The following is a 16233-nucleotide window of genomic DNA, read 5'->3' on the forward strand; positions in this document are numbered from 1 at the left end:
TGCGTTGATTTCATGAGAAGGTTAAAGAGGGAGAAAAAGCGAGAATATGGAGTGAGCAGATAATGAATTCGTAACATGATTAAGTACAAAAGAAGCGAAGAAGGTTGAAGTGGTCAAAAAGAATATATCAAACTAAAAGGGGGCGTTCAAAAAATCGGGATTTTACTCAATCATTACGAAATTATCAGCACAACTAATTCAATTTATAACCTTTGCAAAGAAAGAAACGGATTTTCAACGTTTTCTCAACGTCATGAGGCATTTTCATTTAATGTCTTGAAAAGTGAGTCAAACGTACAATACTTGCATAAAAAATTGTTTATACTCACTTCGTCGAGGTCGATTGCGGGCGAGGCGCTAGAATTTTCCTAAATTGACGTTTCCATGTACAGGCTGGTTCAAATTCGATATACGAATAGGCTATCTCGGAAACTATGAGTTAAAAAAAAAAGTAGCTTAGTTTTTCGAGAAACTGCTAATGCCAAAAACTTCAAAGCGGTTTTAGTTAAAAAAAATGGCATATATCAAGATTAGGAGTCTCTTAAAAATCGATGATTTTTTTTTTTAATCGATAGGAATTGAGTCAAAAGAGGCGTAAATGATAAAAAAAAGTGCGGAAAAGTGTAGTACTTACCGAAAAATCACTTTAAAGTTGCGATTTGACGTTTCTTTTTGGAAGTTCAAAGCAATGTTAAAATTGCATTTTCGTATTAAATCCTAACCTCAAATTGTTTAATTTATACCCATGCACAAAATAAAAAGTTATTTTCACTAAACTTGTTGAGATTACAACATATTTTCGGATGAAAACCTTATTTCTTAGGCTACCAAAGCATAACGACAATTACCTGTCGTTAGATAGAATTGTTTCTACCAAATGTGTGCTAATAGACTTTATGTTAATAGATTGTGTATCAACTGATATGTCAAACGACTGAAATATCTTTATATTGTAAATATAAATGATAAATAAGTATAATAGCTTATTTAATAGTACCTTACTTAAGTTAAAATAGTTAATTAATTAAAAATTAATATTAAACAAGACGTTACAAAATAATAATAAAAAAATAACCCGTGTGACGATGGCAACAAACTGTGCATTTAACCAAATGACAATTACAACTGACAACACAAGCAATGTTAACCATGTATTTTCGTATTAAATCCTAACCTCAAATTGTTTAATTTCGCACAAAATAAAAAGTTATTTTCACTAAACTTGTTGAGATTACAACATAATTATTCATAATGACACCTATGTGAAGTTAGCCCCCAATTAAATAGCATTTTACATGTATAGTATTTTGATTATAACATGAGAACCAGTGAACCGATTTCGATAAACAACGAAAGTGGAAATGCCCGATTTGAAAACTCTTTCGAATTTCGATAAAACGCCAAAATAATGCGAAGATACACGAAAATAACACAAAATTGACCTTCTTTAAGTGGTGATAACTCGTAAACAATGTACCCGATGATCAAGATCTATACGTCACTCAATTCGTCATAGTGTCTTCTATCGAAATCACAAAATGTTCGATTTCAATTCTCTCCCGCTAGCTTTATACAGCCCTCGGAATGACACCGTCTTCGGCTCGTTGTTTATGCACGTACGAACGCTCAAAAGTATAGTCCCCAATATAAAAAAATTAATTTAAACTAAATCGACTATAATTAAAGAACAGTTTGACGGATTTTAATGTTTTATATCTCAATCGAAAGTTTGTGTCTGGCAGAATGCTGTTGTCGAAATGTCCGATTCGAAATATTTAAGGATTTTGATTAAAACACAACAAACGAATTAATTAAACACATCAATTATCTCCGTAACTAATTGACCAATTTTAGTCATCAAAATCTCGGTCGAAAGTATGATCTGCAATGAATGCGAAGGTGGAAATGCCCGATTTCAAAATTTACTAATTATGTGCGTACAGCCATTGAAATGACCCCGCGAGAGATTTCGAGTCGGGCATTTCCACTTTCGTATTGGCCAAAGATTAAGCTTTCGAATGAGATTTTGATTATCAAAATTGGTTGACTAGTTTTCTTGTTATAATCAAAATACTATACATGTAAAATCCTATCTAATTGGGGACTAGGAAAATTTGAAGCTAACCTCGTATAGGTCATAATGACTAAGTGCCTGTCGTTACATAGACTGTGTGTCTATTAACTGTGTACAAGAGCGTCGCCAGATAGGAGCAAAGATAGATTCGAAAAAAGAAATTGAATAGAATATAAGATACAAATAGATTCTAAAAATCTATTTGAAATGTTTATAATCTGTTATCGCATTTAAATAGAGAGCATGAGAGTTAAATAAAAATTTGTTATTAAAAGACTTCAAACCACATAAATATTATAATTAGGATAATTATTAGTTAGTTTAACGTTATTTTGGAACTTAATAACACTTATTATTGATGAAAATCCCTTTCGTAGTTACAAAGTTTTAACATCAAAAGTTCATAACGTAGGGTGTATGACGTAAGATGGGTTTATGAGAAAGTTGAACTTGTTCATTCATAAGTAGATAGTTCTTATTATCTTTATAATTTGTTACACGAATGAAAAAGCTCAACTCCTCCATAATTTATATTATGTTCAGTCTTTATGTGGTGCTGAAAAATATTGGAATTTTCTTTAGTTTTATGTTTCTAGTTTTCAGCCTCCTCCACATTTGTCCGATAGCAACAAACTTGTATCCGTAATTTTTTATCTACTTTCTTAGCTGATATCTTTCTTATTATTAGAGATAATTCGAGATAATAATTAGAGATTCTTTCTCTATCTAAAACCGGTCTTTGTCTGTCAATAAGTTAATACTAAGATCAATCTGTACTTAAACTACAAAGCGGTGGCTCTGTACTTAGATTAAATAGCTTAAAATTACCAAACTTCAAGCCTTTGTGCAATTGTTATCAAACTGATATTTAAAAAACTATTATCACACTCGGAAAGAGCGCTCTTTAAATTTATTATATCTTAACCCGGGTTTTCGTTGGTAAATGGGTTTATCGGCGTCATGCTTAAATCGCCCTTAATATACATCCCTACACGCAAAAACGTTTAATTACTATTCCTTTAAACAAGTTTCTTATTTGATATTGGGAAAACTATAGAAGTATAGATCTATCTTATCTACAATTTGCTGCTCTTTCTAATGGTGTATAACACGCGGCTATCGCTGCTTGGTTATAGAGTTTTTTCCTGGTGATATAAAAAAGTTATTGATCCCAACAATGTTTAAAAGTAGCTAAAACGTGTGAATTTGGTAATTTTTTGACCAAAAACGTCCTTGTGTAAGTCTATAACTTCATGATATACTTCTATAGTTTTCCTCATATCAAATATGTAAGAAAGTTGTTTAGAGGTAGAGTAATTAAACGTTTCTGTATATAGAGATGTATATTAAAGGTGATTTAACCATGATGCTAATTGATATTGACCAACAAAAACCCGGATTAAGATATTTGAAGGAGCGTTCTTTCTGATTGTGAACACAGTTTTTTAAAATTCGGTTTGATAACAATTGCACAAGGGCTTGAAGTTTGGTAATATTAAGCTATTTTACGTACAGAGCGGTGTTCTTCATCTTTTATTGATTTTAATATTAACATATCGGCAAACGAGGACCGACGATTTCATAAAGAAAGAATCAAGCTTTCATATGGTGCATTTAGTGTTCTGCTATATCTAATAATAAGAAAGATATCAGCTAATAAAATAGATAGGAAATTGCGGATAAAAATTTGTTGTTGGAAGGTTTGTTGCTATCGTTGCTATCGTCACATCGTCAATCGGGCATTTCCACTTTCGTATTGGCCAAGGATTAAGCTTTCAAATGAGACATTGTTTATCGAAATCAGTTCACTGGTTCTCATGTTATAATCAAAATACTATACATGTAAAATGCTATTTAATTGGGTGCTAACTTCACATAGATGTCATTATGAATAATTATGTTGTAATCTCAACAAGTTTAGTGAAAATAACTTTTTATTTAGTGCGTGGGTATAAATTAAACAATTTGTGGTTAGGATTTAATACGAGAAAATACATGGTTAACATTGCTTGTGTTGTCGGTTGTAATTGTCATTTGGTTAAATACACAGTTTGTTGCTATCGTCACACGGGCTATTTATTTATTTTTATTTTGTAACCATGTCTTTTTTAATAACTATTTTAATTTAACTAAACTACTATTAAATAAGCTTGTTGAATAATATAACGTATGTTATGGCGCTGGTTAACACTTCTTCGTAACGAATAACGATTTGCTGGCTTTTGTTGTAACGAATTATTTATTAATTATAACGAAGGTACAACACGACTCAAAACGACGCTCTTACAAAAATCTTATTGATTACGAAGAAGTGTTAACCAGCGCTATAACATACGTTATATTATTCAACATGGTCCTTCGAGCCGGATTAAATTAATTATCGTCGTTTTTGAGATTATCATCAGTCGTGGTTGCCAAGCAACACAAACAGGAAAAATTTGGTGAGCTGGAATTCAAAGGAAATTCGGAAGAACCTTCGTCGGGACACGTTATCCACGGGCCGGAAGCATCCCCCTTTAAGTTTGAGCGTGTCGTAAGCATATAATCCTTTTTTTCCATTTCCTTTTCCCTTGCTTAAATTTGAATCAATTGCGTTGCGTTCATTTTACGTATTATCATGTCGGAAATAGAAACTTTAATAAAAAAACGTGGCATTGTCAAAGGCAAGCTAACAAATTTTTCAAAATTTATTACTAAATCGAAATTAGATGATAAGGGTAGTCTCGATCAGACGTGGGTTTTTGAGTTGGAACAACGGTACGATCGTGCACTTAATTTAATTAGTGATTTCGAAATCATTCAGGAGAACATTGATTTAGTAAGCGCCGACGGGGAGGTGCAAGCGTTAGAACGAGAAAATTTTGAGACGGCTTTTTACGCAAGCACTGCGGAAGCCAAACGTATATTAACAAATAGCAAAAATTCTCGCAATTCTTCTCTCACTGTCAGTCCTGCTCCGGAGCAATGCGTAAAGTTACCGGTAATTGATTTACCTAAATTTAATGGAAATAGCGAATCATGGCTGGAATTTCACGATATTTTCGAGTCATTGATTCATAATAATCATGCCGTGAATGACGTTCAAAAATTCCATTATTTGTTATCAACTTTAACGGGTGAAGCTCGACAAGTAATTGCGAGTTTAGAAATTACCAATACAAACTATGATGTTGCGTGGGATTTAGTTTGCAGTCGATATAACAACCCTCGAATATTAGTGCAAAATCACATTAAGGCACTTTTTAAAATTGAAAGAATTACTTCCGTTAACTCGAATGTAATACGCACTTTAATTGATAACATTCGCAAACATTTACGTGCATTAAACACATTAAAGGAACCCACCGATAAATGGGACACATTAATTGTATATTTAGTTTCCACTAAATTGGATTTTGAATCAAACCGTGAATGGGAACATCAAAAAATACAGATTGATAAACCCACATTAGACGATTTATTGGATTGCTTAAAAGGTAGAGCTGATTTATTAGAATCACTTGAAGATAAAGGGCCGTCTAAATCGTTAGTTAAACATCAGTCAGCTACTAAAGCTAGATCATTTGTAGTTTCAAGGCAGATAGATGCAATAAAATGTGTTTTGTGCAAGGCCGAACATAATCTTCAACATTGCCCTGAATTTCTTCAACTTAACATACAAAAACGTATAGAGCAAGTAAAAAAATTGAAACTTTGTATGAATTGTCTTCGATTGGGTCACTTTATTAATCAATGTAGGTCGGGTCTATGTAAACAATGTAAATCTAAACACCACACCCTTCTGCATATCACATATAATCGTTCAGATTCGCAACAATCACCAACAACACAATTACAAACTCTCACATCTAGTTCATTAACAACTGTACAAACTTTATTATCAACTGTCACTTTACATGCATTTGATCGGCGAAATAAAAAACACACATTCCGTGCACTACTAGATCCAGGTAGTCAAAGTAGCTTCATAACGACAGATCTTCGCGAAAGGTTGCATCTCCCTGAAACAAAAACAAATATCAGCGTTACGGGAATAACACAATCTAAATCTACAATTTCTAGTTCATGTTTGCTAAAAATACATTCGCATTGTACTAATTTTTCACTTCAAGTTACGTGTCTTGTCCTTCCAGTAATTACTAGTAATTTGCCTCAGTTCGCTATCGATGTTAATTCGTTAAAGATTCCTGCTCACCTACGCTTAGCTGATCCTGAGTTTTATGACCCAAATAGTATTGATATGTTACTAGGCGCAGATTACTTTTGGGAATTGTTGTGCATAGGTCAAATCAAATTAGATGATGGACCGGTTATACAAAATACAAGGTTCGGGTGGATTGTTTCGGGTCCGGTTCAAACAAGCGCTGTGCCTTCTATACAGTGCAATTTAGTTCAAAACGCACAGTCATCAAAACTTCACGAACAAGTCACGCGTTTTTGGGAAGTTGAGTCGGTGAACGTACCCATTTCGCTATCGAAATCTGACGCGTTCTGTGAGAAACATTTTCAAGAAACGACCTCGCGAACGGATGACGGCCGATTCATAGTTACAATTCCAATCGATGGAGAACTTTATCAATTGGGCGAGTCGTACCACAATGCCAAAACACGCTTACTAAGTATGGAGCGTAAATTCAAGCGATTACCAGAATTCGGCAATAAATATCGCGAATTCATGCGAGAATACTCTGAATTAGGCCATATGCGTAGGGTAGTATCACCGCAGGAATCAGATAAAAATAATTACTATATACCCCACCATGGTGTTATAAATGAAAAAAGCGCAACCACAAAGTTACGAGTAGTGTTTGATGCGTCGTGCCCTACATCCACCGGTTATTCTTTTAACGATCTGCAGGTTGTGGGTCCTACTATCCAACCAGATCTATTTAGCGCTCTAGTCCGGTACAGACAATATAGCATAGTTGTAGTATCAGATATTCAAAAAATGTATCGTGCATGCCTCGTTAACACGGAACAATTAAGGTTCCAACGTATTCTATGGCGCGATTCCGAAAATCTTCCAATAGAGGTTTACGAGTTAACCACTATTACCTACGGTACAGCATCAGCAAGTTACCTAGCAACTCGCTGTTTAAAGCAGTTAGGTTTAGAAAGCTCCGATCCAGTGATTGCTAACGTTATTAAGAATCATTTTTACGTAGACGACCTTCTTACGGGAGCGGATTCAGTTGAGAAAGTTATGTACATTATTGACGGAGTATCACAAACTTTGAATGCGGGCGGTTTCAAGCTACATAAATGGGTTTCTAACAATCCCGCAATATTACGTTGTGTATCAGATAGTAGAGCGGAAGATATAATAGACATGGGACGTAGGGAAAATACGCGTACGTTAGGTCTGATGTGGGATCCTCAGAAAGATGTCTTTAAATTTAACATTAGCAAAAACACAACTATGACACGGGTTACCAAACGATCTATTCTTTCTGAGATAGCTCAAATCTTCGATCCGTTAGGGTTATTGAGTCCTGTTATCATAAGGGCCAAAATTATCCTTCAACACATTTGGCAGGGGGGATTGGATTGGGATGTTTCACTTCCAAATCAAATTTACACACGTTGGTGTGAATTTCGTGACATGTTAGTTCTATTAAATTCCATTGAAATTCCACGTCATATTTCGTTAAAAAATGCGAATGAATTTGAACTACATGGATTTTCAGACGCATCAATTAAAGCATACGGAGCTTGTGTTTACTTACGAGCTACTAATTCTTATAATAATTGTTCGGTTCAATTAGTATGCGCAAAATCCAGAGTGGCTCCAATAAAATCTACTACAGTTCCGCGATTAGAACTGCTTGGTGCTTTGTTACTTACCGATCTTGTTAATAAAGTTAGAACAGCTTTAAATCTAGAAATTAAAAGAGTAGTGTACTGGACGGACTCTAGTGTTCTGATAGGATGGCTAGGAACTGATCCTAGTAAATTACATACATTCGTAGGAAATCGCATTGCGCGAATTCTTGACTTATCGAGAGCGTCTGATTGGCGCTACGTTTCAACCGAGCACAACCCCGCAGACCCCGTTTCACGCGGTATAGACTCGGGAGCCCTCGCGGATTTAACAATATATTGGTGTGGTCCTGTATGGTTAAAGCAAGATGAGTCGTTATGGCCACGTAGAACGTTTCGTTCTGAAAGTTTACCGGAAATAAAGGTTAACGTTCTAAAAGCTACTATAATTGAAGAATGCGTTATTCCGTTCACGCGCTTTTCTACCCTATCTCGGCTACAACGTGTAATAGCATATTGTCTGCGGTTCGTTAATAATTGTTCAAATAAATCTGATAAACGAACGGGTTCTTTAAAATGTTCGGAATTGAATGAAGCGCAAATTTACCTAATCAAATGTAGTCAACGAGACTCATTTCAGGATGAAATCAATCATTTGAGTGGCAAGGGCAGTTTGCCGCAGAAAAACGAACTAACTAAATTAAACGTATTTCTTGATCACACTGGTATTATGCGCGTAGGCGGTCGATTACGCAATTCGTCTTATAACGTTGATAAAAAGCACCCGATGCTACTTCATAGTAAACACGTGTTAACGCGGTTGATCTTCGAACACGAACACGTACAACTTCTTCATGCAGGTCCGCAACATTTACTAGCTTCAATACGGGATCGGTATTGGCCGATTGGGGGGAGAAATCTTGCCAAAAAGGTAATCTTTAATTGCATGCGTTGTTTTCGAGTAAAACCGCGGGTGTCGCAGCCTATTATGGGCGATTTACCATCGCAACGTGTTACTCCAGCACCTCCGTTCAGTACCACCGGCGTCGATTACGCTGGCCCGTTTCTTTTGAAAGATCGGAAAGGTCGCGGTTCTAAAACTTCAAGATGCTATATTTGTCTATTTGTATGCTTTATAACACGTGCTATACACCTTGAATTGGTGTCGGATTTGACTTCTGAATGTTTTATTGCAGCACTGCGGCGTTTTGTTGGTCGCCGTGGAAAGCCGTCTCAGATTTTTTCGGATAACGGTACCAATTTCGTCGGCGCGAATCGCGAGCTTCACGAGTTAGGAACGTTCCTACAAGGTTCCAATCAATTAACCGATGTGATTGAGAATGAGTCGATTAATTGGTCATTCATTCCCCCTAATTCGCCTCATTTCGGCGGTTTATGGGAGGCAGGCGTTAAAGCAACCAAATATCATTTAAAGCGGGTCGTTGGCAATGTAATACTTACCTTTGAACAATTTTATACGCTGTTGATTCAAATTGAAACTATCCTAAATTCTCGCCCTTTGTCACCCTTGTCCACGGATCCCAATGATTTAACACCCTTAACTCCTGCGCATTTCTTAATTGGGAGAACGCTTTCGGCCCCACCAGATCCAAGCCTGGATCACGTCAAGTTAAATCGGCTGTCCCACTATCAATATACGCAACGAATTCAGCAAGACTTTTGGAAGCGTTGGTCAAAGGAATACATTTCGGAACTCCAACGCCGTTCCAAGTGGTCAACTAAAACAGAGAATCTTAAAATTGATGAATTGGTTGTAGTAAAGGATGACAACTTACCAACATTGAAGTGGTTATATGGTCGCGTTATCGCTCTACACCCTGGTTCCGATGGTATTGCAAGAGTTGCTACCATACGCACCACCAACGGGATTATCAAGCGACCAACCAATAAACTTTGCCCGCTTCCAATGACAAATTAGTACTAATTTTGATATTATTTACTTTTTTTGTTATTGTTACCTTAGGTGATTGTCTATTAGATATAGACAATCAAATAATTTGTTATAATATGTTTTCTTTAGCGCTCCCCCCTCCCATATGCTCACTAATTTTTTTTTGAAAGGCAGTCCTTTCAAGGCGGGGGGCATGTTGTAATTTGTATCTTGTTTATACACATTTTTGCATTTTTTATTTTGTATTTAAATTAGTTTTTCGATTTGTCAAGAATCATAGCAATAAGAAGTTTTTGTTTTGTTTTCGTTATTGTTGACAACAAGCGCGTCACTATCAATAAGATTTTTGTAAGAGCGTCGTTTTGAGTCGTGTTGTACCTTCGTTATAATTAATAAATAATTCGTTACAACAAAAGCCAGCAAATCGTTATTCGTTACGAAGAAGTGTTAACCAGCGCTATAACATACGTTATATTATTCAACAAAGCTACTATACTTATTTATCATTTATATTTACAACATAAAGATTGCAAAGAGCTTTCAGTCATTTGACAGATCAATTGATACACAATCCATTAACACAAAGTCTATTAATACACATTTGGTAGAAACAATTCTATCTAACGCCATTTAATTGTCGTTCTGCATCGATAGCCTAAGAAACAAGGTTTTCATCCGAAAATATGTTGTAATCTCAACAAGTTTAGTGAAAATAACTTTTTATTTTGTGCGTGGGTATAAATTAAACAATTTCAGGTTAGAATTTAATACAAAAATGCAATTTTAACATTGCTTTTAACTTCCAAAAAGAAACGTCAAATCGCAACTTTAAAGTGATTTTTCGGTAAGTACTACACTTTTCCGCACTTTTTTTTATCATTAACACATCTTTTGAGTCATTTCCTACCGATTAAAAAAAAATTCATCGATTTTTAAGAGGGACAGCTAATCTTAATATATGCCAGGTCCGGGCTGCACGCTAGCCACTCTATCCGTTCAATACCCTACTTCATCAAGATATTCGTCAACCACACGTGCTACGTGCGTCGCGCATTGTCATGCATTAGCATGAATCCGTCACCAATAAAATGGGAATAGAACCTCCATGGAAAGGTACTCTTTCCGAAATTGTGCAGGTCGCAAACCTTTCATTACGACGTCTCCACACTCATTCTCGACCATCAGGTGACCGGAGACAAAATCGGGACTCGTCGGTGAAGAGCACCTTACCCCATTGTTTCATTCCCTAATTCATATGTACGCGCCCAAATTGAAGACGTGCTCGCCAATGTATCTGGAGCAGTCGAGGTCTTTTGGCAGGTCTTCTTGCAGTCAGATCACTTTTATCAAGTCTTTGATGAATAGTTCTTTCACTTACGTCAACCCCACGCACCATTTGAAGACGATGCCGAGTTTCTACAGCTGTCGTTCTACGGTTCCTCAGAGTGTTTAGAACAATAAATCGGCTATCAACTGTTGTTGTCATTCGTCTTCTACCGAAACCCTGCCGCCTAGTGAAATTTCCTGTTTTCACGTATTGGTTCCAGGCATCCTGAACTGTTGTTCGGGGTACCCAACGTATGGGCAACGTATTGCTAACTTTTACGCACTTTTAATACGCGCAACATCAGTTACTGACAACAGGATTGCTATTATGTTAAAAGACTGTAAAAATCTTTAACAACTGTCAATTTACTATTCGAAACAAATGACATACGCTACCTAGCGCGCCACCTTACATTTTTTATGCTTGTTTGTCTTGTTTTTACAGGCGTTCGCTTTAAAACACTGCATGTTCGTTACTAATAGAGATAATAGAGTGAATAAAAAAACAAGATCTTCAGAAAAGATTGGGCTACCGTTTGATTCCAGTTAACACCATCTACAGCAGATGGTGTTGGCAGTTGCACGCCACGGAGTATTACAAATTTCGAGAAAAAAAAGTTTTTCTCATTCTTGCAGCCCGTATATGCCCAAAGTAAAATCTAAATAAAAGTTTCTATCGCAGGATTATTACCGAAGAATCAACCTTTCGATCAAAAAAACAATCATCAAAATCGAATGCGCGGTTCGCGAGAAAGCCAACTTTGAAGTTTTGGCTAATTTATTTGGCCTCTCGAGCAACCAGCCACAGTCCACATCACCCCTTATAATCTTGCAAGTAAACTTAACAAAACAGACAGCTCTACGTTGCTGCAGCGAGAGAAAATTAAACCTCGAGAGTAGCAAATAGTAACTTGAACCTCTAGGAGGGTAAGCAAGATCAATACGATAACTTAAGTATTTTAAAAAAGCTTTTTGGACTGATTCAAGTAAATTGCCATAATATTGATAATACGGACTCCAGACGATTACCGCGTACTCCAAACGAGATCTGATCAAAGCAAAGAATAAGGTTGACAAACATTGCACAGATAGTCCTCTACAACTACGCACAATAAAACCATAAATCCGGAAGCACTTGGCCACAAGATCGAGAATATGCTCACTGAACGTCAGACCACGGTCGAACATCACACCGAGGTCTCTACACTTCGACACAGAATTTAAGGGTTGGTTGCCTATGCGGTACACATAATCGATCAAGTTAATCTTTTTGGTGAATGTCATCGTAAAACACTTAGATATATTGAGCGCCAGACGGTGGCGAAGGCACCACCCCTGCACCCGAGCCAGATTCCTCTGCAGCCGCTCGCAGTCGTCGGTATCACTTATGGCCGAGAAGATTTTGAGATCGTCGGCGAACAGTAGCCCCTCACAGTCCAGGACCTCAGTAACATCGTTAATGAAAGCCAGGAACAACAACGGACCAAGATTAGATCCCTGCGGGACACCCGAAGTGGGACAGAAACCATCGGAGATATGGCCCCCATAGTACACGAACTGTCGTCGACCTATCAAATAAGATTTCATTAACAAAAGCAAGGGGTAGCCCAGACCGAGAATACTCAACTTATGCAGCAAGATAAAATGATCAAGCTGATCGAAGGCCTTTTGAAAATCCAGATACACTGCATCCACCTGTTCCCTGTTGTCAATGATATCAGCGACGAATTGGGTGAAGCATGATAGATTAGTGACTGTAGATCGACCACAAACAAAACCATGTTGCAGAGGGCTAATATATTTCCGAAGATGGAATGACATATGCCTGAATAGAACGCCTTCAAAAATCTTCGAAGCAACGCATAGCAGTGATATCGGCCTGTAATTTACAATCTCTGCAGCGCTGCCCTTCTTCAAAATTGGGCATACGTAAGACTGTTTCCAAATGGATGGAAAGGCAGACGTCGACAAGATCAAGTTAAAGATAGTAAACAATGGCCCGGCCAGGATCGGAGCACAGTCCCTGAATATAAAGCCCGGAATACCATCGACTCCAGCGGATGAAGTGTTCTTCACTCGCTTCAGCGCCTCTTCCACCTCCTCCAGAGAGAAACTATCCACCGACAACTGCAGGTGATGCGCGGGTTGGCCGAGATCAAAGCCCACAGGATCCGATACGATGTAAACAGAGCGAAAATAATCCGCGAAGGCACCAACAATCTCTTCGCCCGAACTGAATTCTCGGTTATCTCTAACCATAAGGCCGGGGATACGCGTAACGCCCCTACGAGACCGAGCATAAGTCCAAAAGCTCTTGGGATCAGATCTCAAAGATCGCTCAATGCCATTCAAATATGACCCGTATGCTTCAGTGATCAGATGCTTAGTTAACGTCCTATAGCGCTTAAATTCTGCCAAGCAGTATGTCGAACCAGTACGCTTGTGACTCGTATGCATTTTCCACTTCATGCGAATGCTATTTTTTATTTCACTAGTAAACCATACTGGCCAGCGTCGGTAAGGAGAGCCCCTCGCCGTTACAGGTACAGACAAATCTAGTACACTCTTTAGTTTCTCATAAAAAAGTTGACACGCCTCGTCCACGTTGGTGGCGTGACTGATTAAATTGACATTATTATTGTGCTTAAAATGACAGAACTGATCGCGAGTCGTACAATCAATCTTGAAACACAAGGCAGGATGGTGGGAATCCTCATCCAGTAGAGGATCAAGGTCGTGACTGATTCTAAGGCTCAGGTTAGTGAAGATTAAATCAAGTAAGCGGTTATTCTTATTAAGGACTGTGTTAGATTGACAAAAATCATGGAAGTGTTGAAAATTATTTAATGCTGTCTTAAATCTGACATTAGCATCAACCGAAGAATACGAAGGGACGTTGAAGTCGCCAAGAAGGACAACACGTTCACCAGCAACGTACGGTAACGAATTATTAAATAGATCAAAGAATGCTTCAAACGGTATAGCCGGTGGAATATATAAAGTAAACATGTAAATTAATTTCCCATGGGCGCCCTGAAACTTGACTCCTACCACATCTATCAAAGGCACCGCATTAAGCAAACAGGAGAGGTCCAGCTGACACGCCATTAAGGTATTCCTCAAGCAGATCAAAACTCCTCCCCCCCTTGTCAAATCAAGAGCATCAAAATCTAAATGCGACATAATCGGCGGGACAAAACTCCTCATTAAACACATCCTCTGACAGCCATGTCTCAGACAAACATACAATATCGCAATTGGACGAACATAAAGTATTTAAACGTGTATGCGTCTTCGTACGGATACCTCTCACATTCTGGTAGTAACAACGCAATGAATTATAACTGGGTGGTCTAATCAGTTTAAATTATCCTCAACAATCTTAACAATCTTAGGGGTGCCATTAAAATATCGTATCCGGATGTTAGTTTCGCCGTTCGTGACTCTCTCAGCCAATTGTGATTTGAGCTGATTGAAGTAACTAATCTGTCTAGGAGTTCTGTCGTAACTCAGTCTTACACTTGAATAGGCAGGAGAATTCTTCAAGTTTTTAGCCCGTCGAATAACATTAGTCACGCAATTATCAGTATCAAAAGTAACCTTAAGGGGATCGTTCGGGTCGCCCGTATATGGCAATTTGCATGGAAAGTTTTGTAAAGATTACTTGATTATTACTAACTTGATATCAAAGAAATTGGTGTCATTAGAAACCTTGAACCTTTGTGCAGGTATCTACGAGGGCAAATTTTAGAAAATTTAATTACCCGACTTATAATTGCGAGCTATTTGAAGCTGTACAAGGTCTCAAAATTGCATTCAAAAAAAAAACACGACTCAGAAGTAACAATCAAATTATGAGCTCGTAGCTTCCTGGCAAATGTTACAAAGACCTTATATACCAAAAATGGTGTTTATATAGTAAGTATTAAATGAATAATTTATAAAAAACTATTAACTAAAATATTGGGCGGAAGATGCTGCCACCTATTAATTCGGTAAGAAAATATTTCTTAACTCCGCCCATCGTCTATTCTTTCTTAAACAGTTTGACCGTAGGAAATAAGTTTTGGTAGGTACTTAAAAAAAAAAAGGAAACAGAGTCGTACCGTTGTGGATGATGTAAGGAAATCTGGTGCACGGCGGCGAGGCGCCATAGGCCATTTATTGAATTTACAATATATTATTTAAATAAAATTTAGACTTAACCCTGCGCATACTAGGTGATTTAATCTCAGATGCCATACTAGGTGGGGTTTGACATACCCCACAAATAAAATACTATTTCTATAAAATTTTACATAGACCACTTTAGATGGTGCATTACTAAGTATTGCCAAATGTGTTATTGTCGTACGTTAGCGTTCAGAGGTTAGACGTTCTTGCTTTGCTTTGTTACATGTGTTACAGTTTTATATATTTTAGTTACAGTTGATAGTGTTTTGCTGTTGTTTTGTTTTTGACTTCTATTACTGATACTTTATTTTACTTTGAATTTTCGGTGATACTTTATAAACAATGCCGCGATATAGGAAACCTAAAATTAGCATGAAATCTCGTATAAGAAGGTAATAAATATTAGTATACTTACTAAGTAAATATACAAGTGTCACACGGATTATTTAGCATTTATGATAGACAATTAAATTGTAAAAAAAATTTTCTTCCAAACTTTGCATCGTTTACAGTTTTCCAGAAAATAAAAATATTTTTGAAAGACAATTTAAAATAAAATTCTTAAACGATACAAATTTATCGTATGAAAGTGATTCATAATTAAATAATGCACCCAACTGCGAAATAAAATTTTAGATTTTCCATTAAAATAGTGAATTAGTAGCCAGTTCTGGTGTAACGTAAAATGATGGAAACGTAATAACCCGCTTAAAACATTAACATATTTTGCCCATCGATATGTCAAACAGCGAATCCATTGCTGCTGTAGTTTCGCTATAAAATCCTATTTTCGATTTTCGTGAGACACTCTGTAGTTTACATATTTCGTATTTGGTTATTAAATATCGATATTGCTACAGTAATTATACTTTGGCAGATTAATACAGCAAAAAAATAAAGAGAGTCCTGAGACTGTTTCACCGCATACGTCTACTTCGCCAGACACTGTGATGGCTAATTTAGAATCCAACACAAGAGATATCAATAC

General features: G+C 36.9%; 1 protein-coding gene across 2 annotated transcripts in view; it reads left to right on the top strand.

Annotated features, from left to right (window-relative positions):
• The window catches only part of LOC111421757 (chymotrypsin-like elastase family member 2A), a 49988-nt gene that overhangs the window by 20446 nt on the left and 13309 nt on the right, over positions 1-16233 (top strand). The gene's annotated exons all lie outside the window — the stretch shown is intronic.

This window comes from Onthophagus taurus, unplaced genomic scaffold, assembly GCF_036711975.1.
Source record: "Onthophagus taurus isolate NC unplaced genomic scaffold, IU_Otau_3.0 ScKx7SY_15, whole genome shotgun sequence".
Taxonomy (NCBI): domain Eukaryota; kingdom Metazoa; phylum Arthropoda; class Insecta; order Coleoptera; family Scarabaeidae; genus Onthophagus; species Onthophagus taurus.